Source organism: Podarcis erhardii (assembly GCF_964252035.2).
Source record: "Podarcis erhardii genome assembly, chromosome: 1".
NCBI lineage: Eukaryota > Metazoa > Chordata > Lepidosauria > Squamata > Lacertidae > Podarcis > Podarcis erhardii.
In genome coordinates this window covers 97,618,110-97,642,426 of record NC_138497.1, presented here as the reverse complement: position 1 = coordinate 97,642,426, position 24,317 = coordinate 97,618,110, and the positions used below count along the sequence as shown (strand labels likewise).

At 39.3% G+C, this 24,317-nt stretch overlaps 1 protein-coding gene across 3 annotated transcripts in view; it reads right to left on the bottom strand.

Annotated features, from left to right (window-relative positions):
• The window catches only part of GPR39 (G protein-coupled receptor 39), a 128,942-nt gene that overhangs the window by 15,222 nt on the left and 89,403 nt on the right, over nucleotides 1-24,317 (bottom strand). The gene's annotated exons all lie outside the window — the stretch shown is intronic.

The window sequence follows — 24,317 nt, the reverse complement described above, 5'->3', positions numbered from 1 at the left end:
CAGCCGCATTCTGCATCTCACTCCAAATCACAGCAAGTTCATAAACTGGGGATAGTGTCACGCTCTCAGTAATAAAATGTGTTATTGAAAGAGAAACACTGCTATAAGGGAAGGTAGCATACTGATGCTTGCTACAAGGGAGTAACAACAGCATATCTTGTTTGCAGTATGAACTGCTTGCTTAGAAAATCCCTAAGCTCCTTTATCTCAAATAGAGCTACAACAGAGCTAACACAAAGTAATGACTCTCAAAGCAAATACTCAAACATTTGCTTACTTTAATGAACACCACTACTGAATTTGCAATTGTGTGAAATCAGAATTTTTTTTTAATTTGCACTCCTCAATATTAATTTCAGCTGTACATTCCATACTTATTACTTTGAGTGAAGCTCTGCTAAAAGTATGTTCTTAGCCAATTTCGTTTGCTTGCAAAGTTTTTTCTTATAGTACACACATTGCTATTGATTTCTCTTTATTATGAATTTACCAGTACCTTGCAAAAAGATGTTCCAGCAGCACTGGAAGTAACATAAATTGTTATTTAATATTGACTATTTTATATACACTACACAATTCTTTACAGTAGTACCTCAGGTTACAGATGCTTCAGGTTACAGATGCTTCAGGTTACAGACTCTGCTAACCCAGAAATATTACCTCGGGTTAAGAACTTTGCTTCAGGGTGAGAACAGAAATCGCACAGTGCCGGCAGGAGGCCCCATTAGCTAAAGTGGTGCTTCAGGTTAAGAACAGTTTCAGGTTAAGAACAGACCTCCAGAACGAATTAAGTTCTTAACCCAAGGTACCACTGTACTTGGAAAGGTAGTGCCAGAAGCCCTAGTGTACATGCAGTCTGCCTCTCACAGGAGACAGAATATGCACATGGTGCAGCAATCAACTCCACAGTCACCTGGTACCATGTAGGTTGGGGTTAGACATTTAGCCTGAGGGCCACACTCCTACATGGGCAACCTTCCAGTGGCCGCTTGACAGTGATGGCTGTGGCATAAAGTTAGATAAAAATAAGCAAGAAGCAACTTTTTCATGTCATCCTCCCTGCTGATTCAGCCATTATATTAAAGATGAACTGACTGCAATTTATTTTAGAACTTAAAAATTAAAATTCATTTTAAAGTTTATGTTTTTTAAAAAATCAGCGAAGAATGATCAAACCCTTATTCATGCACACAAATTATTAAAGCCAAGGTTTCAATACCTGTGACATTTGAGACCACAAAGTAGTTAAATGAAATTCGGAGCTCAATATCCCCATACCAAAGAAACTGCCCCAAAGTATAATGCCATAATAATAAAAGATCTGTTCAAGGGCATGAGACAGAAGAAAGGATATAGATGTAAAATACAAGCAATGCTCCAAAGATTCATTCAGAATTATTTCTTTTGTCCAGTTGCCTTTTATTTTGACAAAGGATATGTCTTCATTGCTGAAAATGTACTTTCCAAAACAAATCCACATTTAAATTCAGAGGTGCAACCATTCAATTGGGTGTGCAAACAAAGTTTTGTTGTTGTTGTTTTAAAGACAAAATTCAGCCAGCACAGCATAAACCAAATAAAGCAGATGTTGTCTATTGCAAGCTGACTGCAGAATTCAATGAATAATCAATTGCTCAATACATATAGCCAATGAGACAAAACATATGAGATGTCATGTCATAAAGATTCCTGCCAGAAAGACAGGCCTGAGATATTTCTTTTTTAATACCGAACCCAATCACCACGGTAGGACTCAACAAAGCTTTTTCAAAGAGAGTAGAAATAAATGCATCCTCTTAAGACAGGCAGCCATCTTGATAAACATCAAATGAAGCAATGGTGGGATAACAGTTTTTTTCACACAGTAACCAAGCAATAAATGTGAAATCATTACAAAGTAAGTTAATGAATTAAAGCAAGGGGCGGGGAATGACAGCCGGAGTATCATGTGAAAACTGGATAGTGCAGTTTACTCTGAAAGATATGCTGTACAAGCCTATGCATGTCTACTCAGAAGTAAGTCAAACAAAGTTCAATGAGATTTACATCCAGGTAAGCGGAAGCTGCCAGCATGAGTTTGACCAAACTGCGGGAGGCAGTGGAAGACAGGAGTGCCTGGCGTGCTCTGGTCCATGGGGTCACGAAGAGTCGGACATGACTAAATGGCTAAACAAGAAGAAGTGGACATAGGATTGTAGCCTATGTAGGAAAGACAAGACAAGATTTTCAACAATATAACTAGCATGTTGACCCAGAGTTTGTGATGAGCAAAACTCATGTTCTAAGCCACAGTCAAACAAGTTAGGAACATTCATCAGGCTCTCATGCCTGCCTTCCATCTCTTTGCCCCCTTTCTCTCTCTGCCTCTTTGTCTATGTGTGAGAAGAGGAAGATTAGACATACAAAATACAAACACACTCACAGGCAACCGTGCCTCATACACATACCTGAGTGTTGTTTCAGATCAGGCTTTTAATGCTTCTTTTATGCAACTTTCAGAGGGGTCAAGATGATGTTGTAAGCCAATTGCAATCCACCTGTGTTTTCCCACTGCTTATTACAAGTTTCTTTCTTCAGTAACTCCATAAAAGAGAGAAAGAGCAGAACAGCAGCACAACCTCTTCAGGTGTGAATAGGAAAATGTAGAGGGAGGAATTATCCCTGGGAGAGGTGGATGGCATGTCTGGAATGGCCCTACATTCTCTATTACTTGATGTGCATTTCTGGTTTCAGAGCTATTTCATTGGGCCTCGAAGTCATTTCCATGGATCAACTGGCTCTCATCCTTAATTAAATGCTTCCTGGAATTAGGATTCCTCAACCCACACACTTTAATTAGCTATTTAACGAGTAGATTTCATTGAAAACAGCAGCACTTGCTTGCAAGTACAGAATGTAGGTTGTGGCTGTCACCCTGAAAGCGTGCAATCGCTAACCCTTTGAGGAATGCTTCGTTTATTTATTTTTATTTAAACCACAACACAATGAACAAGCAAATAAAACCAGGCTGCAAAGATTCTAGCTCGTGCTAAAACTGACTAGGATTGGGTTGTCTGATTAGACCTGCTTATTGTCCTGCTCTGCAAGCACTCTTTAAAAACTGTCATTGGCTCCAAGTGTTCCAGCAAGGTTCGTGGTTAAGTGGATTGTTGAACTAAGATCACCTAAGGCTTAGTCTGGCACTCTAATCACACCACCACACGCAGGAGGCTCTTTGAGAAGAGGATGATGATCTGCAGGCATGCTGCAGTTGTAAACTGCATTGTAGACCCTGCATTGGGAAGTGGGACCTCCATGCCCGCCCCTTCCAACTCTCTAATTCTAAGTGCAGCCAAACCCTACACAGATCTGGGCTAGGGATCTGGGCTTCCCACTGATGGCTGGTCTTCCAGACAGGCTTGAACTCTAGCCCTTTTTAAGAGATGAGGTTGACAACCTGAAGTCATACAGGGGACAGTTCATGGACACACGATATGATACGATACAATACAATACAATAATCTTTATTGTCATTGTCCCATACAGAACAATGAAATTGAAAATCTACATCAAGACATTCAGAAACCAACAAGCCTGCTATCCTAGCTATCCCAGCCAACATTCTCAGGATCCCCAATTCTATGCAGTGGAGGGAATAGAAAAGATCATTTCCACAGAAGGCCAATACCTCGCACTGCATTGAAATCAAACCTGGGAAGAGGAGGAAACAAGCTATAGTTGTTTTGAAACCTTTCCCCCGCTCCTCTCCCCTTGGCTTTCCCATCCAAACCACATTCATGAAAAGGCAAAAAGGCTACAGGCGCTTCGTGAATGCTTTCTGGATACAATGCAAAAGACTGAACAGACTAAATATGTGCTGCAACAATAACTGGCAATTATATTTCCTTGTCACCCCTTTCTCACGCTGGAAAAAGAGGGTAAGATGGTTATGTCCCAAGTTCCACAATAGCTGTTTTAATTAGTCACACTGTGTTCAGACATCTCTGTTAACATTCCCTGGCTCCTATGGCTGAGGCTTTGGTGTTTCAACTGGAGGTTCACCTGCATAGTTCTCCAGCTTTTGTTACCCCAGGATATGCAGGGCAACATTCATGAAGACCAGATAAAAGTAGTTAAGAGCACAGCCTTCGCTACCCCCAGCCCCTGCCTATGGGTCACACAAACCCCATGTACAAAAAGACAGAAATGGAAAGGAATAATATTCTGGAGAAATTATAATGGTAAAATTTAGGAGCCAGAAAGATGGAGTGAGTTACATTTAAACAGCAATGCTGCTAAAAGTATACAAATCTAAAGCATATTCGACAGGTGTCTGAACAGGTTTTAAGGGAAAAGATTCTAACAGAAGAAATGCAAGAATGTGAAAGCCCTGCCGAATCAGGCCAAGGCCCATGTCATCCAGTGCTCTTGTTTTCAGTGGCCAACCAAATGTCCACAGGAAGCCCAAGTGTAACAGTGCTCTACTCACATAGGATTCTCAGCAACTGCTATTCAGAGGCATACAATCTTCTACAGTGGAAGTAGAATACAGGCATCATCACTCCTGCTTCCTGCTGAAAGGTAGTTTCTAAGGGCCTTCACCATTTCGTAGCCTTTTGGGTAAGGTCCACCTTGAACCATGATATCAGCTAAGATAAAGGCAGATTCATTCCCTTGCTCCTACTCCATACATACTCACTCTCCCTCTCCCTCTCCCCCCCTCTCTCATACACACACAAGAGACTAAGGAGCAGAATTTTGTGACTGTCAAATGCCTCAACACACTGAATCATTATGAGCTCAGATGCTTCTCAAACTGTTCTTCCAACCTTCCACTTGCTATCCCCTTCTGCAGATACACACAAGGGGAATCTTATGGTTGCTGCACACACTAATGCTTAGTACTGCAGTCTCAACACAGATAAACTGTAAGCCAAATAATCACATATTGATTTAACTGAGGTGGAAGTAGCCTTAAATTCCATCATACATTTACTTTTTAAAGACTTTGCCCTGATCTTTTCTGAATGTGGGTTATAAGACTATTGTGCGGAGCATCTGTTGGAAGGCTAGGATGAACATCAAGTAAAGGCATACATACCAGCTGCATACCAAGATTGGACATAGGCTACTATGCAACAAATACTAGGGCAAAACAAGAAAACAGCAAAGTAATTATCATAGCTACCTTAATGCCTAGTTTCACCACAGATTTCCAGAGAAGCTAGCTAGATTCCACTTTAAATGTATGTTGTGATAGCTTTCTAGTAATGCCCAGATAGCAATTTATTTTCTTCAGCAATGCCAGGCAAGCAAAATCAACAAATGAATTGCATTTTGGGGTGTTACAAATCCACCTCTATGTTATGTTAGCTTATAGATTATATTTATTCTATTATGGGTTTAAAGATCCTCACTCAGTTTCATAGATTTCATTATTCTGCAGTAAATTCTCCAATTTCACAGACCCAAAAAGTGTTAAAATAAGTTTATCTGGAGCCTTTAAGTTGGATGAATGTAATTTATACTCCCCAAAACGTTGAAGTGTAACAGAGGGCAAGAAGGACAAATGGGAAAGCATTTTTCGCAATGATCAGTAAACAGAAGCAAATTGGAAGCACCGCTTGAAACACTGCTGACTTCTGCAGTATAGAAATGAGCTTATGTTCAATACATTCTGGGTTTTCACTTTATTCATACTGTTAATGATTTAATCCCCCATCATATTCATTCAGATCAGCATGCTAGGGTCATATTCTATATCCAATTAAGCAAAGAACACATTAATTATAGATGGATGATCAACAACAGCAGTGTTCTCGTGTATGTGCGCAGGTGGTACGAAGTCTTGCTTTATCTATATCTAAGCTGCAGGCTTTCAACAGCACAGTGATTCCATCCACAGTAAATCCTATTACTAAGCACTATGGGAGGTTCGTTCCCCAAAAGTGCAATCTTCTGCACATTCAGCAATGCAGAAGCATTGGATTAGGCTACAGGAGCTATATACTTAATTTTTTACCTCTTTTGTGCATTTGGTCAAGGTAGCAGTTGAACTGCACTCAAAACTCATGTTTTATCATCAGCAAAATGCTCTCACTCACACACCAAAGCAACAGTTTATGATTAACCAACATAACCATTCAAAAGCAATCTCTTCTAGCTACAGGACGCCGCTTGAGTTATGAGTCTGAACAAAATGGGCCTTCAGACATAGATTGAACCACCTCAACATGAAATGAAAATCCAGTAAATTGATCCAAACATGAAAATTTTAGAGACAACAATGCAATGTACTAGCCATAAAGGGAAAAGTTATTACGCACTGCTAGCCACTGAAGCATTACTGGTAACAAATCAAGTGGCACAATTTATACTTTCTTGTCAAAAGGCACAATACTATTTTCTTCCCTTCAAAACTGTGAAAGCAAATGCTTATATGCATTTTGATCTGGGTTTTGACAGTTGCAAAAACAGACTTTGTGCGGTATTCTTAAGTGCTTACCCTTTTTCAAGCAGCTGGCCAAAGCAGCAACACTATCAATATTCTGGAATAAGGCCTCAGAGGGAGGAAATTAAGTTGTGGCTGCCTCCTTATGGCTCATATTAGTCGCTTCCCTTGAGTTCAGCCAAGATAGGGTCACCAAACAGCCTTTATTCTGAATTACATCTCTAGGTTCTACAAAATAACCATGTTATACCCATATATTACCAAAGAAAAAATTAGAGACTCCACAGTTCAGGGATGAGGAACCTGTGCTCCTCCAAATATTGTTGTACTCCAGCTTCCATCAGCCCCAGACAGCATGGCTGATTGTCAAGGATGATGGAAGTTGTAGTTAAAACAGCATTTGGAGGGCCATAGGTTCCCTATCGCTCCATAGTTCATTCCTCATAGTTTTGAAATATATGGTTTTTACCCTCTCTGGCAACCCTAGTACGATCAGAATTACCTTTTTTAAAAAAAACGAATTGTCAAATTTTGACACGTTGCTAGATAACAGTACAAGAAAAGAGTGCTTGTTTAACCTTTTCTTCATGCTAGCATATTCTTTGGTAAGACCAGCCCTGTGCAGGTTGATGTAAGTGAAGCAAGACTGACTCCATTTTGGTTGAAGTCTGAGCCCATCTCTATATAAACAACAACAACACCAATTTATTATTTATACCCCACCCATCTGGCTGAGTTTCCCCAGCCACTCTGGGCAGCTCCCAATCGAGTGTTAAAACAATACAGCATTAAATATTAAGAACTTCCCTAAACAGAGCTGCCCTCAGATGTCTTTTAAAAATAGGATGGCTGCTTATTGCCTTGACATCTAATGGGAGGGCGTTCCACAGGGCGGGCGCCACTACCAAGAAGGCCCTCTGCTGAGAAGGCAGTAAGTGTGTGCTTAAAGCAAGAACAAGAAGCAGCTAAGCACAGAGCTAAGCAGCAAAAGCTTAAATGACCTTTAGATAAGGAAATATATCTTTGCAAAGAGACATTGTGGTTTTCATGACAGTTTGGACTGACAGGTAGGAACTTTCCACCTGGGATCTTCCTCCTGAGATGTTGTTTAGTCAATAGTATAAAAGCTTGCTTCTAAATGTAATCAGCGTTCAGCTTCTGATCTATGCTGCACCCTTCTCACCAAGGTGTGGGAAAAAATCTCCTGAAGAGAATTGTCCTGATCTCACTCCTGTTGCTATCTGGGGGAAAGTCGGCTCAGCAGAGCAATGGGTGGTTCTTTTCCCACAGCAAGGTCAGTCAAAATCTGACCTCAGATTTCAGGATATAAGAGCATTCTAGAATCAGTGCATCAACTGATCACCCTACCAAAGAGATACATCCCAAATTATAAGAGAAATGATACAAAGAAATGATAAGGAAGAAAAGGAATTTAGAAAAGTTTTTGAAATTCCTGATTGAACGCCATGGCAAGTCCTATCCACCATAAGTTACTGTAAGTTGTGATCTTGCTCTCTGGAGAGTTTTGGGGGATGACCTTTTAAGCTAGCTCTAGTATACATACCTTCCCCTGAAGTCTTTATATTTTAGTCTCACTCCGTGGATCTCTATAAATCTTTGTGGGAAACAGAGTAAAATGTGCAGTAAATTCTATTTACTCTTCTCCAAAAACTGTTCAGAGAGCCAGTTACAGTAATTTATGATGGATGGACACCAGAAAATCAGGACTGTCCCTATTGAACAGGAAGGAGTGGTTCATATATAAGAATTATTAGCATGGGCAAACGTTAGGGAAAGGACCTGGAAACACACATTCTTGTGTTGGTTCTCTGTGGGCAGCAACATGCATTACTAAAGCCATTTTGTGATCAACAAGTCAGTTCGAAATCAAAATTAAGCCAGTGCTTCTTGATTTGGAATTAAAGATAAGAAATAAACCTTGCTAAGCCTGTAAGCGGACAAAAGAGGATAAACATATGGGCAATTTTTAAAAATTGGGTAGTACAGAAATATGCAAATTGTGCACCATTCACACTGATGATTTACGGTGGCAGTTTACATTTAACTCCACATGGAAATAAGAGATAAATCAAGTGATGAACTGCCACCAGTGGGCTTGACACGTAAAGCACTTTTACCCATGAGTTACTTGCTGAGTTGGCACTAAATTAAAGCTTATCTGGCAAGATTATGAATTAACGACAGTAGAAAAAGGCCAGGCAAGACAGCTAAGCAAATCTCACTGGCAAAGAAGAACCTATACACTTTTGAGGGGGAGGAATGGACATCTAGTTGATACATTATATCTTGCTGTAGTTAGAGAAGTTATGTCCTACACAAAACATATCCCTTTTCATCTAGTCTAAAACCACCAACACTAAATGTGTCCTTCGTGCCCACTGTGCCCATCTTGTTGTCCACACATTATTCTATGTAAACAGAGCCTACGTGCATTGAAGTTTGGATACTTGATCTAGGTCGTATCTAGATCAAGTGCATATGGAAAGAACCTATGTGTACAAGTTGTACATACATTGGCTGTAATCATGAAGTTACAAGGACTGCATAGTGGTCCAGGGCAGAGGCAAAAGGAGGAACATTATTTGTTTGTTTGTTTGTTTGTTTGTTTGTTTGTTTGTTTATTTATTTATTTATTCCTTCCTTCATACATACATACATACATACATACCCCACCTTTTCCCCTGACAAAGAAAACACAGGGGGGAAAACATTTTAAAAACCACAATTAAACACTGATAAAATTAAATCCCCCCCCCCACTACAAATAATTAGAATAAAAACAACATGGCACCAGTCTTTTCGTTAAAAACAATACAACGCCCTCCTCCTCTTCCATGCATTATTCATACTTGCTTTTCAGAGAAAGGTAGAAAGGATGACAGAAGGGGGTCCATATATATATGAAAATAAAGAACCTTGGAATGTGCACGAGTGTTTAGAGTGCCTTTTCAAGAAGTGAGTTAGGCTAAATAGAGCATGCAGCATGGGACATAGAATCACAGAACTGTAGCATTGGAAGGGACCTCATGGGTCATCTAGTCCAACCCCAGCATTGCAGGAATCTCGGCTAAAGCATCCATGATAGATGGCCCTCCAACCTCTGCTTAAAAATCTCCAACGAAGGCGAGTCCACCACCTTCTGAGGGAGTCCGTTCCTAACTGGCGTATCCATTTTTACTTAATTAGAGGGACTGTGACTCCATTCCTCCTCTACAGACAGAATGTAAGAACACCTGGATAGCTCTGCTATCCTTTGTGAAAGCGCCTTGAACGACTCTAATCAACACAGAAATTCATGATTATGGTATTCAAATGTTCTGCTGAGGGAGCCACCACCAAGAACTACTCATTCAACCTGAGTAGACAACAGAACTGTGCAAGATAATATAAATAGAGGGCTTCCCAAAGTCCTTTGGAGCTACCAGTGAAGTTTAAAAATATATTTGCATAAAATACTTGTACTAAGAGGCATTTGTTTCAGGAATGGTGAAACAAGAATGTTTTCATTCCATGCTAGGCAGCTCGGCTAGGGACCACCACCTGTTCTCACTGTTAACACCTGGCAATCTGACAGGATAAATAAAGCTGTCTCTGTGGCTGGTTTTCAAAGGTGTCCTGGAGGAAACAATAACTAACCACACTTCTGGTTGGTCCATAGAGACTCCAACTGCAAGCAAGGTATTGTCTATGCTGCCCTCTCCAGAGGCACATGATTCTGCTTGCACAAGCAACTGTATATTGTGGGAAATTGACAACCACTTGACAAAGCTCAAAAACTTTGTTTTACATTTACGTCCTCACTATATTGCAGCCATTTTGCTCTAACTTAACAGACAATCCTTCTCAAAAGAAACACGTCACACAGAAACTGACGTTCCTGAGAACGCTTTCTCCCTCACTATGGCAATATGACGACTGGATACGGTGTTGACACAGATAAATTTCTGTAGCGGGGAATGCATAAACTAGCTGTCATGGCTTATATATGCTGCTCTCTGTTTCACTCTATGTCAAAGGTTGTGCTGGAGAACTCAAAATGACAGAAAGGATTTAAAAATGGGCATGCACACACAAAAGGGAAAAGCAATAGTAAAAAACGGAGAAGTTTGAACATTGTCTCCTAGTTACAATTCCTGGGAAATGCCACATACAAATTCTTTTGGTTGTCCCCTTACATACAGTCCTATCTTGCTAAGTGTTTTCACTGCATGGTACTGTCATCTTGTCCCCCACCACTCGCCCCTTGATGTAATGCAACTGGGAGAGCTAATTTGTTTCTAAAACAAAGTAAATGCATATGCATTAGAAAACAAACACCTTTCCCATCTTAAAGACGTTTCCAAGAAAGTGACTATTCCCATTTCTTTAAAATAGTCAAATGTGGATATGTATTTTGAAAAATACATGTGAAGAGTATGTCACAGTCCAAAAGCTTTTGAGCTTTTTTGATTTGAAAAAAAAAGAGGATTTGTAGTGCAAAATCCTAAATTTTACTGAGAAGTCAGCCGCAGTGACATTTCTTCACATGTTTAGGATTTGCTTTACTTTAGTAGCTGTCCATGCTTGTGTTTAGGATTTCAGCCTAATTGAGGGAGGAGACTTAATAGATATAAATTTAAAATTGGTATGGAGTGGAAGGAAATAATTATTTTCTAATACACTGCAAGTTGAGATAAACCAATGATATCAATTGGCTTTAAAATTTAAAAAAGAAAAAGTACTATTCTATGCAATATATCATTTTTAAGTTAAGAATTGTGGAATTCGTCAGTGCTTTTTTTCTGGGGGGACGGAGGGGTATGCATAAGTGAATCTTTGTACCTTTGTCCATTTACTGTAATTATTTTTCCTAATTTGAACTATAAAATGGTGATTTTCTTGAGTCAAACTGAGAGTACCCCTAAACATTTTTTAAGAAAAAAAGCACTAGAATTGGTAAATTACAAGATGTGTTGATGGCCTTAACTTAGATGGCTTTCAATAAGGATTCATGGAGGATAGTTCTATCAAAGGGATGATAGTAACGACAGCTAAGGAACATCTCCAATCCATGTTCACACTGGCAATGTAACTCAGAACACTGGCCACTGCAAGTCAGGGTAGACAAGACTTGCTGGACTAATCGTGTGACTATGTTCACTGAGGACCCAACATAAGCAAAGCTATTTCCTGGGTGTGCTAGCCAATAAGTGATGGAGCCAGTGTTTGAAACTGCTTAGTATTTACATGTATCAAAAGACAACATCATGAAAGGGCAAGAATCTACAATGGTACCTCAGGTTATAGACGCTTCAGGTTACAGACTCCGCTAACCCAGAAATAGTACCTCGGGTTAAGAACTTTGCTTCAGGATGAGAACAGAAATCATGCTCCGGCGGCGGCGGCAGGAGGCCCCATTAGCTAAAGTGGTACCTCAGATTAAGAACAATTTCAGGTTAAGAACAGACCTCCAGAAAAAATTAAGTTCTTAACCCGAGGTACCACTGTACTTCAATGAAGCCATTACATGCTAATTAGTTTAATCTGTTACAGCTTTGAATCTGATCTAAAGATTTAAAGGAAATCATATATGATAAGCCTGCCAGAGGGACTGTCTTCCAATTTAGACTTCTACTGCCATACTTTTTTTTTAATATAAAAAAGAACTTAATGAAGGAAGATGGTAGATTGTCTCTTAACTAGTCAAATATATAAAATACCATCCCACATGATGGTAAAGTCACTGAAAACCAAACTGAAGTGACTGATGTATCTTTTACTGATCTTTTAACTGCGGTATGAGAGTGGGGAATTAATTGAATGAAAAAATATCGTAATTTTCTCCTCTTGAGGTTTCATTATAGGCTAGAAACCAGAGCTCTGCACTGCCCACTTCTGCTTCCTTTTTCCCAGTTATTTCTGGGTTTTTTAAATAATTATTCATTAATTGCACACTATGATAAGATCCTCACTGTTTTGAAACATTTTCCCTCTGGCCTTCATACTATTAAAGACCCTGCCTGCCTGCCAAGAGCGTAAAATTAAAAATCAAAGCACTACCTTCGAAAGGTTTAATATGTGCCACTTCGAAAACGTTTCTCCAGCTTACAGCCTTGTAATTGCATCACCAGCTTAACAGCACAATCTCCCCCAGTGTTTTGAAATGTTTTCCTTTGAAATCTGAGCCAGCCAGGAGCGGAGTTCTTGTTTAACACTGATTTACACACCATGTATGTCACAATCCTATATGCCTTCTGTGTCTTACCTGGCTTAATTTTTTCTTTTTTCTTCTTTTGTCCCAGGGGCAACACATTCTGGCCAATACTGTCACTCAAAACACGCAAAGAAACAGAATATGAATATTGAGTATAGAGAGGCGTTAGCAAGGTGCCAACTTGAGCAGAACTTGCTGCTCCTTCCAATATTCTGGTCCATCCGTTCCTGAGCCACCATCCTCTCTTCACACAGACACTATGGAAAAGTCTTCAAGCAAGCCCCTGAGTGGAGGAGGAAGTGTACAAGGCTGAAGTCTGCACACATAAGGCAAAACCATGTTTAAACAGAGGGGTGACAACCTCCCTCTCAGATAATGTTGGGCTCCAGTTCCCATTACCTGTAGGCAGCAGAGCCAATAGCCAGGGTTCTTGGAAGATATAGTCCAGCAACATACATACGCAAGTACAAAAGTTAGCCACTCCTATTTTAGTGTTATGCATGAACCGTGCCTTCATAACCAGCTATATTTTCTATACCACCACCACCAAATAACTGTGTGAGGCCATTAAAGTGTGGATTCTGTATCAATTTGGTTTTCATATCCTCATTCCATCCTTGATGTTGAGGAACGGTCAACAGCAAGTTTTATTATCAGAGCATTGTCACATAATTAGACTAATAAATTTGTTAATTAAGATTATGCTAACATCTTAAGAGAGTAGACAGATCCATTATTCCTTTGATATTGCAAAAAAATATATGTTGCCTTAACATTTGTAATGGTATTCTACCCACACGCTGCATAGATATATAAACTTTTACAGGACCTATTGCATTTGTTAATTAAAATAATTTCCCTTTTGAAGAAAGAACTGCTTCCAGTGAATGTATGGCGCTCCTACAATATTTCTTGGTCACATGTTGCATAGGTTAACCTAGAAATGAATCAGTGTCTTGATTTTCTTTTCCCACTGTCCAGGATAAGCATTTGGTTGCTATCAGGAAAATTGTGTAGATAAAATGATTAATATCAGGCTTGCAAATCTAGTGCCTCAGTTTTAACAGAAAATAAGATGTAAGCTTTAAAAAGTACCAGATGGCCATCAGACCAAATTGAGCTGTGAAAATTATTGTACCCAACCAGTCAAAAGTGTTTTGGAATGAATAGGGTAGAAATAAATGCAGCCACATTTGAATTCATTTCAGACAGTCTCCTCCTTCTTTTAATTACTGTCCAGTATAGTCTTTCTCTGCCTTGCATAACTCTTCCTGCATTCTCAACAGATGCAACTATCACAAAGTCCACAAGTTTGAAACATTCTTAATCAAAAGAGACAGAGGTCTCCAGCCTAAATCAAAGCAATTTCCATAGTGTTTTGCATGGTAGTTTCTCTATCAAGTTACGGAGATGTTGCGTTTCCTTTACCTATGATGTCACCACACAAAACCTATTGATCTCACGGAAAAAGCCCAAAAATGCACAGCAAGAAATGAGAGGAAGGTGAAAACAAGCAGCGAAAAATCAATACAACTTGAACTTTGAAGCATTCTTTTCCTTCTGTAGCCAAGACTTGACTGGTTATTTCAAATCCACTTTTGATTCTTCACCTCAGTAGCTTCAGGCCAAACATTTCTGTCCCTTTTTGCTCTTCCCCCTCATTCTTTTAATACTACTCTCTCCCAAGTCTCATCCCATTTTTCCTGCACAGCCAAACACACACTCTCCCTTTAACCTGCTGCCTCCTCAAAGCTCTGGACCAGATCAAAGGAAATGTGTGCAGTTGGGTGAGCTGGAAATGAGGAATTTGACTTCAGAGTGGGAACAGCCTGGAAGAAAACCCACCGCCACACTTCTACTTGCTCCTTTACTAGAGCCATTTACCTGCTTTCCAGGATTAGTATGCCACGTTTCAGGGCTATGTAGTCTTCTCAAGGTGGTTGACACAATAAAACATTATTATTATTATTATTATTATTATTATAAATTGTGTTAATTTGTTATTTCCATAAATTTCCAACAAATTTACAAATTTCCAACAAATTTACAAATTTACAAAAGTTTTACAGCTTTAATACATTAAGAATCTAATTCTTAATGTATTAATTCTTCTTCCCTAAAGTTGTGCAGATACCTCTACGCTTTCTGCAACTTCATGCTCTATCAATATTGCCTTTCTTGAGACATCAAAAAATGTATGAGTGATTTAATTACTTCAGTATTGAAAAATTTTGCTCACCACTGGAAACATAAACAGGAAGGGTCAAGAGGATGCAAAGAGCAATAAATGTATTGGGTACACTATCAGTCACGTTATGTTTACATATAAATGTAATTATCTCTTGGGTGTTGCATGGTTCAGAAGTTGTCGGCCAATAGTTTTTAATTCATCACAATAATTCAGCAGCATCAATGTCTTTGGCATCCCTATGTTGTAAAGCTTTCTCTAAATTTACACAGTGTTGTATAATTTGTGCTGATGTACTATTCTGCAAACTTTGAATATTACAGAAGAAGCCCAATGAAGAATTGATTTTATCTGTCTGAACCTTCCATCAAGGGATTGCATTGCAGTTTCAGGGATACCAAAGTAAAAGTTTACTTTCAATTTTTTCTTCAGGATTCTGGATAGGTTCATTGTTCATTTCATATGCAAATTGTTTCTACTTTTTTCTCAAGCAAACTGGATCTGGTTCAAAATTGCTCAGATTTCTGCTACTTCAGCAATGCATATGAATATACTTCATATGCATCTACCAGTACTTTGTCAAATACTTTGTCACTCCTACAGCTTACAATAAACTTTTTTGTTTCTTCCATCTGGTTAATTACATAATCTATTGCAAATTACCCAGCTTGAAGAATTTTGCTAGTAATATTGCTATCAAATATAATATTGTATTAATTTATTCCTTTCCCATCTCTGGTTTCCAGCACTAGGCCAGACATACCCCTCCCCCCACATCTAGTGCTGGGGTATGGTTTAGGGCAGGCATCCCCAACGTTCGGCCCTCCAGATGTTTTGGACTACAGTTCCCATCATCCCTGACCACTGGTCCTGTTAGATAGGGATCGTGGGAGTTGTAGGCCAAAACATCTGGAGGGCCCAGGTTGGGGATGCCTGGTTCAGGGGGTTTTGTTTTGGGAAGGAGGATTGTTGCTGTTATTGAAATTATTTTTTTCATTTTTATTTTATATCTTACTACGATTTATGTGGAAATTGTTTAGTTTGGCTGTGTACTTTTGATGTTTTATTTATTGCTTATGACTACTTATGTAGTGTTTCTAATTACAAATTTTTTCCTCAAGTTGTAAGCTGTCGCTCATGTTTTGAACTATGGAAAGGTGGCATGCAAATAAAATAATGTATGTATGTATGTATCTGTGATGTGACACATTTAATTGTAATAAACCGAATTAGGTACATTTTTTTTTCCAGGATTTTTTTCAGGATAGAACTTAAAAACCCAAGTTTTGAAACCAGCTTTGAGTGTATACAAAAATACACAAACAGCAACTGCAAATTCTCAATCACAATAGGAAGAGCAAGAGAGAACTACAAACATATCCAAGTCACTCAGAAATGTTTGAAACAACAACCTTCTGTGATAGCCAATGCCAAAATGCTACCATGCCAGGGCAGCAACAACCACAAAAGTAAGCCAATCTGATGTGAATCAGCCCCTAACAGTCCCCAATCGCAAACAACCGTCTTGCAAGCAAGTGGATAAGCCTATACTATTAAAAGCAACTGGGAAGATCTCTGGTATTAGAAATAATTAAGTTAAGTTTTTAAAAATATTATCTTAACCTTTCCAATGAGATTTTGTGAGCTGAATATTTCTAATCACCACCACCCATATACATATATGAAATATAGAGAATTATGAGGAGGAGGACCAGGGATTTGGGCAGGGGGGAGTACATTGTTGTTCTTTTACCTGCCCCACACCTGACATGCTATAAGGAGTCAGGTGTAGCACAGAGACCCACAGGCCAAATGTGGAGGTACAAGGCTGGAGCCCCACCCCCAGCCCATTTGAGAGCCGCCTGTTATCTAGCTTCTAGCAATTTAACTGAGGTGGCATCTCCCTCAAGTATCATCACAGGGCTTCACTAAGGGGAGGAGAGATGTAGTTTTCAACCCCAACCGTGGTAGCTTCCCTTGGCTGCCTTTTGATGTAGTTTTAATTGGTGCTTATTTCAGTGCGAACCACTTTGTGAGGTTCACTTGAAAAGCGGGGTATAAATATCCCCTTCAATAAAACAAATAATTCCATAAAGCTCAGAGCACAAAGTGGATACTGCTTGCAGCAGAAAACACTGTGAATGGCAAAAATGAAAAGAGGTAATAATTTATGACACTTGCCTTACTAAAGTTCAACATGAAGAACCTAGAGACACACGTATTAAGTATGATGCACTGACAATGAAGGGGGAAAGAGTGCAGAAAAGAGGCAGAGGTCAGCCAAACAATGAAAAACGGGTTTGTACTATTTTGAAACAGTGAAATAAAGAATGATCTATTTGGGGAGGAGGGGAGGCATTCTACACAGAATTTTCAGCCATCTTCTCTAAGTAGACCATGAATCACGCTAAATAAATTCACTGCCCATGGCGAAGTCTAAATGGGCAGCATTCTAGTACAAATCAAGTAAGGTCTGAGAAGAGCTTTTACATTTATTATGAATGCAGCTGTGTACAATGTCAATTTAAATGCTGCATCAAAAACATTCCCCAAGCACAGGCACAACCAAATAGCCTATTCTTTATAAACCACACTCCTGGCATTCAAGCTCACTTTATTAAGATATATAATGCATATTAAAGTGGCAAACTAAGAGACAGTTAAGTCTCTTCCTAGGAGTGCTGAAGTACTGGTCAATCCCACCAACACATGCTGCTGCTGCTTTGTCTTATGGGACAATTTCATAGCTTGGCCTCCAGTGCTGAATTAGGATGGTATCATATGTACCAGGCTTGCAAGGAGGAGAAGAACTTTCATACCTACCCTGCAGGATAAAAAAACTAGGTTTGTCAGAGTAACACACCAGGATCAAATTCCAATTGTTGCTTAACAATTATTATGAAGCATCCCTTATGTCCAATTCTTACTAAATCACTTGCATTCATGCGTGGATGTACAAAACAGTATGTGCTTTTTCTTCATTCCTATGGAATGGCAGAATACACACAAACAGCCTTGTTCTCAGTGTATATTGCTACTCTTACACCCAGTCTTATGCATGATCTCAGTTTGTCCAATCGCACTTACAGCCAAGCAAGTATGGGCAGGATTGCAACCTTAATAATGGTAAAATGAGTACGCGTAACAGGATTCTTCTTGCATGACTCAGAAGAATAAAAATTAGGAAGGAGGTATATCAGAGCAGTGGTGCATTTGCTAGAAGGCATTACAATACAATGGCTTTGCTAATAGCTCTTTCCTGTCTTTTTCTCATCCACATCGTTCCCCTCCCTTCATACATGGCAATGGCCTTTTAAAATCAGATCTGCATGTGGAAATGTTCCCAGCCAGCAAGGACTAATTATTTAAACTCGAATGCAAGCAGTATTGTATTTGAACAGAATGGAGTAGGCGGTTAGTGAAGTGGGAAGTTGCAGATTCTTGCAGAGATCACAACCTCAAATGTGAGTTTGCAGAGAAACTATTTTCCTTCTCAACAGGAAGACACACAACATTTTTTAATGTACCTACATGGTATTATGCATACACTTGATTCAAACTTCTCCTTGGAAATCTTATTAATAAATGCCTTGGGTCTGAAGGTTTAAGAGCTCTGTGACGACAGAAACATAATGGGCAGGATTCACCTTACTCGCTCCATCAGCAGAAGCCCTGTGCAAGAACTTCTGCATGCGCAATGGGGCCTTCCTTTCTCACCTCACCTTGTATGCCCTTGAAGTTGGCTCGGGGGGTCAGGAGAACCCCCAGAACAGCAGAGGGGAGGGGTGGAATCATTCCATTTGGCAAGCTTAAATGCTTGCACATAAGAAGCATTCAAAATTATGTGGTACTGTATTGAATTCCATATGTTATGTGCCTTACAGACAGAGGTATCAGCCTAAACATGACAAACTTTTCTTCTATATAATAACAACTGAAACTGGACATCTGTGAAATAAAGATGAGGTGCATATTCCTAGTGAGAGTTTAGGCTCAGCTTTGGAAATGACCTTATCCCTCTTATTTCTATGAAGTAGTTGTACCTACCGTAACTTACATGAATTCAGATTTTCTCTTGAGAAACAGATTTGCCTTTGGAGGTTATTTTAGAATAAGAATCCAGGTTTTTATAAGCTCAACTACCAGCAGATCTTTTTTCAATCAGTTAAGAAGAAGGTCTACATTTTTTTGCTGCAGTAGTGTGAAGGTTTCAGACCTCACGGTTAGCTAATGCCATCAATGGGCTCAAATGCTTATACCTTTCACATTTATACACACTCTCGGAAGACTCTCAGCAGTACTAGAGTCACTTGGTGATTGTTATTCATGCAGCACCCAGGAGGTCAGAAAGCTCTTAACACCTGTTCTTTTGTACAAAGCACATGTAAGGGAGAAAAAACCTCTCCAAAACTGGAAGGTGCATCTGAATGGAAGCATCCTCAAGCAGGTATGAGCATTTAGAAATGCCACAGAAATCATGAATCCTTTTTCTAAGCAGCAATGATGCATCTACTTCTAGGTATAGGATATTATTACTGATGTTGGATTTATGCAGATGAACATTTATCACCCCACACAGTTGCTTCAAAGCATTAAACACAGCATTGACAAAAGGATTCAGTGAGATGGGCTGCTTAAGAGGTCAAACTATATAAATTACATAAAAGCATACTCAAATTAAGTGTCAGTACCTTGCCAAGTGTTTTGTTATATTCCGGTAAAATAAAAAACCTGGAATCATTATTTTGGACACACTTGCATGTTTTGGGATAAAACCTTCGAAAACATAACCTTGCACCTTGGTCAGAGATACCCATTTACTACTGGATTCTGAAATTCAAATATTGGAATAAAAGTTATTTATGTGCGCTATTACTCTTCAACAACAAAAGTTTCTCAGCAGATAAATTGGTGAATTCATCTTAAAAGGATCCACTGCCGGTCGCAATCCCAAAGCCACGTTTTCCATAACACAGCCCTTTTCAATGGCATTATGTCCAAGATGGTACCAGCTGTAGGGAATATTTAGATACCACAAAACCAACGCCAAATCTGGTCACTTGCAGAAAATAACAACAGATATGTAACAAAAACAGATGTGTTACAGCTTTCACCAACCTGGTTTCCTCCAGATGTTTTGGACTGCAACACTTATCAGCACAGCTTGGGAATGGGAGGTGAAATACAAAACATCTAGAGAGCACTACGTTGACAAAGACTGATCTATGCTGTTAAGACATCAGTTTTCATAAGTGATAGGACCTAACATGGATTCTGTGGCACCCTGAAATCTCTAAAAGATGTATCATCTTGAATGTAGTTGGCAAAGGCGGGAATAGATTTCTGGGTTATGCGGTCTCCGACATCAAATGTTGATGCAACACTACTGAAACTGACACTCCGGAGTTAAAGAACGTTTTCAATTTTTAAACTCCCAAATTCATTAGACATGTACTTTTAAATGCAAACCAATGTCATTAAATCTGGAACTGACACCGTTTTATGAAGTATGATCATTTGCTTTTAAGGTAATTTCTTCTGTATGTGATTTTTAAAATACTAAAAATGGCACTTCTACAGCACACTTTAATTATTAAGTTATTATTATTCAAATGATAATAAAACGTTTATTAAAATATTCAAAATACGCCATGTGTCTTTCAGGAATCTCATCCAGTTTTCCAACTGCTGTTGCCCTATGGTCAATTCAGACAACACATGCTGCTGCCAACTTTGGGGCAGAAATCTCCTGCCTGCCCGCCTTTCTAAGTTACTTTGCTTATAGGGTGACTGAATACACTGCAGAAGCTCCATGCTGCTGAGAGACCACCCACCACCACCTTAATTTCCCAGAAATATCAATACATTAGCATACGCACATTTAATAAACATTTGTGTTGTGGGTCTATGCCACAAGTCTTCAAGTACCCAGCAACACTTCTGAAGTGAATGGATGGACATTACATGCATATGAACAACGTAGGTGGTACTTTGCTTGCTTCACCACACCAGGTATATAGCTGGAGTACAACAGCCATCTTCAGTTGTGTTGAAGAAAACAATGTTTTTATAACACAATCAACAACAAAGCACTGCCACATGTCAACTCTTTTCTTGAGGTGATTTCCTGGCCTTTAATGTTTAGCTTTTTATAATAATATCAAGAAAAAAAATGCTGGCCTCTGGCATTTTCAGCATGCAAAGTCTCTCCTACACAAATGTAATTTTCATTCTCTATACCTTCCCCAATCTGAATAGTCGCATGTCAGGCTTCAAATTAAAATATTAATCCTCCTTTAGGTGTGCCAAAAATACCTACACGAACGCTGTGAGCTCTAGTCTCAGGTAAAGCCAAATGTTTCCTAGAAATGAGGTTGAAAGACAGCACTATCGTGGCAGAAACAATCTAATGGGATGTGTATGCTGAGGGAGCCTGCAAGAACAGTTGTAATTAAACTTTCATTATCAGTTCCATTATAGAGCTGGTTTCGGAGGAGGCTTAAACTACTACACTAAAAAATGGCTTTTGGCTCAGCATTTGGGCTTTATGTAGGTGTCAAGAGCAGCTTTGATTTCAAACCTGCTTTTAACACTAGGCAACCCTTCGTTTTAAATACAGTACAATCAGGGTCTGAGGGGCTATTTTGTACTAATAGATAAGGCAGCTTGGTTGATCATTTCAGACCAGCTCACTTCTGTGTGTATGCGTAAAAAGCTCAGGAACAAAAGCATCAAAGCTATAAACAATACATGCAGAATCAAGGTTTTCTGCAATAAATCTGAACAAAGGTCCCCAATTCTTTTCCAATGAGTGTTCCCATATTTAATAAAGGGGTATTAATCCATTTTTAAATGCACTGCTCAGGACTGGATGTCATTAATGTTTGTTTCTTTTTACATTCTAACTTTGGTACGTTTGTGAGAGTGATAAATATGCTGATCATATGGATTTAAGATGAGCAACTGCAGCTCTTCAGCAGCTCATAACACATTTCCAGAGTTGCCCCTTGAACTATCCATTGATTCCTACTACTTGGAAATGGGACAAATGGACTTGTTACCAGATGATTTGAATTGTACTTCTCAACTGTCATCATAACCCCAGTTTAGTGACAAGTGGCAGAAACCAAATAAAACAAAGGGACATATAGAAGCATCAGACAATACAGATTTTTGCCATCCTTCAGAGAATAACATGTATGGTTCACTCAATCATTTAAGTAATCTAAGGCTTCCAATTAACATTTTTTAACAGGAAACTTTCAGAGAAAAAGGAACTTAATGACTTTGTTCATTTCAATATTTGAATAATGGAAGTATTTTTAGCTCCAACAACTGGTGAAATCCTCATAACATCCTCCAACGGGAATAATTTAATCAGCAAGTGTTCGCTTTCCTTAGGTTATCTGGGTTATCTATGTATTGTATTGAGCTTTGGCTCCAGACACCCCAACTCAATCCAATTTAGTCCTATGTCTGTACTTATAGCACATTGTGTTTATAATTTTACACTGCTACATCCCAATCAAATTACCAACTGGCATGGCTCTAAATGGTGGAACTGCTTTGCAAATTGGGATGAGATGGTATCATCTGAGAGGGCTGTAATAGCTTTCCTTTAAACAATATTTCATTTCCTCTCTCTCCTGCCTGTGTTGTTCTGCAGGGATAACAAGTGCCATTATTTTGTGCTTTTCACACTTCCTGTGACATTCAGCTGGTTTTCATTATAGATTTCTAGCTTGCAGGACAAACGAAGCTTTTCTCTGCCTCTCTTACTGAGAAAGCCAGAGAAAGGGGAAGGGAGAAAGGAGGACAAACAAGATACTCTCTCACAATATTTGAATTCCCACTTTCCTTGCGAAAGGCAATTAGCTCTCCCTGTATTTTTCTAATTTATCTCTACCAAACGAAAACCAAACTTTACTGAAGCTGCTATAAAGACATAGCAGAAGTCTACACCCAGCTGTACTACTCTGGAGCTTTCTACACGATAGTCATTTGCCCGTGGCATGTTCTCCTAAGTAAACTCACCAGACACAGAACTACATGGCAACCTGCTCACCTGTAGCATTCAGTCAAGAGGAGAGGCCATTTTGCTCATGCTCTATAACCAAGCAGAAGCCAGACAGCACCTCCAGAGTTTCCACATCATGAGCTTACAGACAACCAATAATCACAGAAGAAATGCAATTATTTACCATTCTCACAGCCTGATAATGTGTTCATTCTAGACCACCTGTGCTTTGACCCAGGATGTTCACAAGATCACTGCTTCTAAACGACCGCAAGCCAAGTCTGTACAGTTCAAACCTTTGTCTTAACGTCCTCCTGCTTTCTGCAATAATATCCCCTTGAGGAATAAAGGTTGAAAATTTTCCATTTAAGCAAATATTTAGCAACACTTACCTAATGCTTTCTCTGGGCGTGGCTCTCACAGTTTCTCATCTTTTGCTTGTAGCCCTTTGGCCAGAAAACCTCTGCTGGTCAATGCAATTTACTCCTCATTCTCTCTTTCTGACACCATGTAATGTTTCTGGGCACCATGAAGGAGGAGCAGTTTTATAGAAGAATCTAGAACTCAAAACTAAAGGCCTAAATAACTGCCCAGGTCATGTGACCAGGCCATGTGACCCAGGGCAGAGCTCTAAGGGAGTGTTAATAAATTGCTCGCTCTGTCAATACAGGTCAGGAATACCTAGTGCTGGGGATCACTGTTAACATTGCAACCTTCCTCAGAGTCACTTTGCTAGGTTTGGGTTACTTGGACCTGGTTTATCCCAATTTCTTCAGAGAACATGTAAAGGTACTCTGAGAACTTGTACCAGTGCAGGTGATTTCAGGTTAAACATTATGTGGCCCAAGGCAGAAATGTATTGAGAGCACAAACTTGAAACCATAGCAACATCCACAGAGGAAAAGGAATCTAATCAAGCTATCCATGGGAGGCTTGTGTGCATTCCCAGCCAGGCAGCCTAGGTACTTAACAGCTATTATTTATTATTTTTATACAGCACCATAACTGCACGTGCACCACACAACTTTTTTAACCTTACAATTAACTTACTTTTTTGGAAACAGTGGTGACGTGAATAGAACTCATGGGAAATCAATGGAAACTTAATTTGATAATAATGAGTTGCCTCCTTTGCAAGTTTTTGTTTTGCTTTTTTGGGGTTATTTACATGCCTCCCTTTCTGCCAAGGTGTTTTACAATCTAAAATGCTAAATCTAGAATACTAAAATAAACACGCAGAGAGACATAAAATGCAATATAAATGTTAGAACAGATTAAAAGCACCAAGGGCTCCTCCTCCAACTTGAAGGCTATATGAAGCTGTTAAGGATATATGAAGGCCTCTGCATGCCAAGGTTAAGGCAAAACAGGATTCCAGGCCAAAGAGCTGGAAATTATTCATAATATGTAATTCAGCCTTTGCCAACCTGGTGTCCTCCTACTTCCCTTTAGCCACAGCCCTTACTTA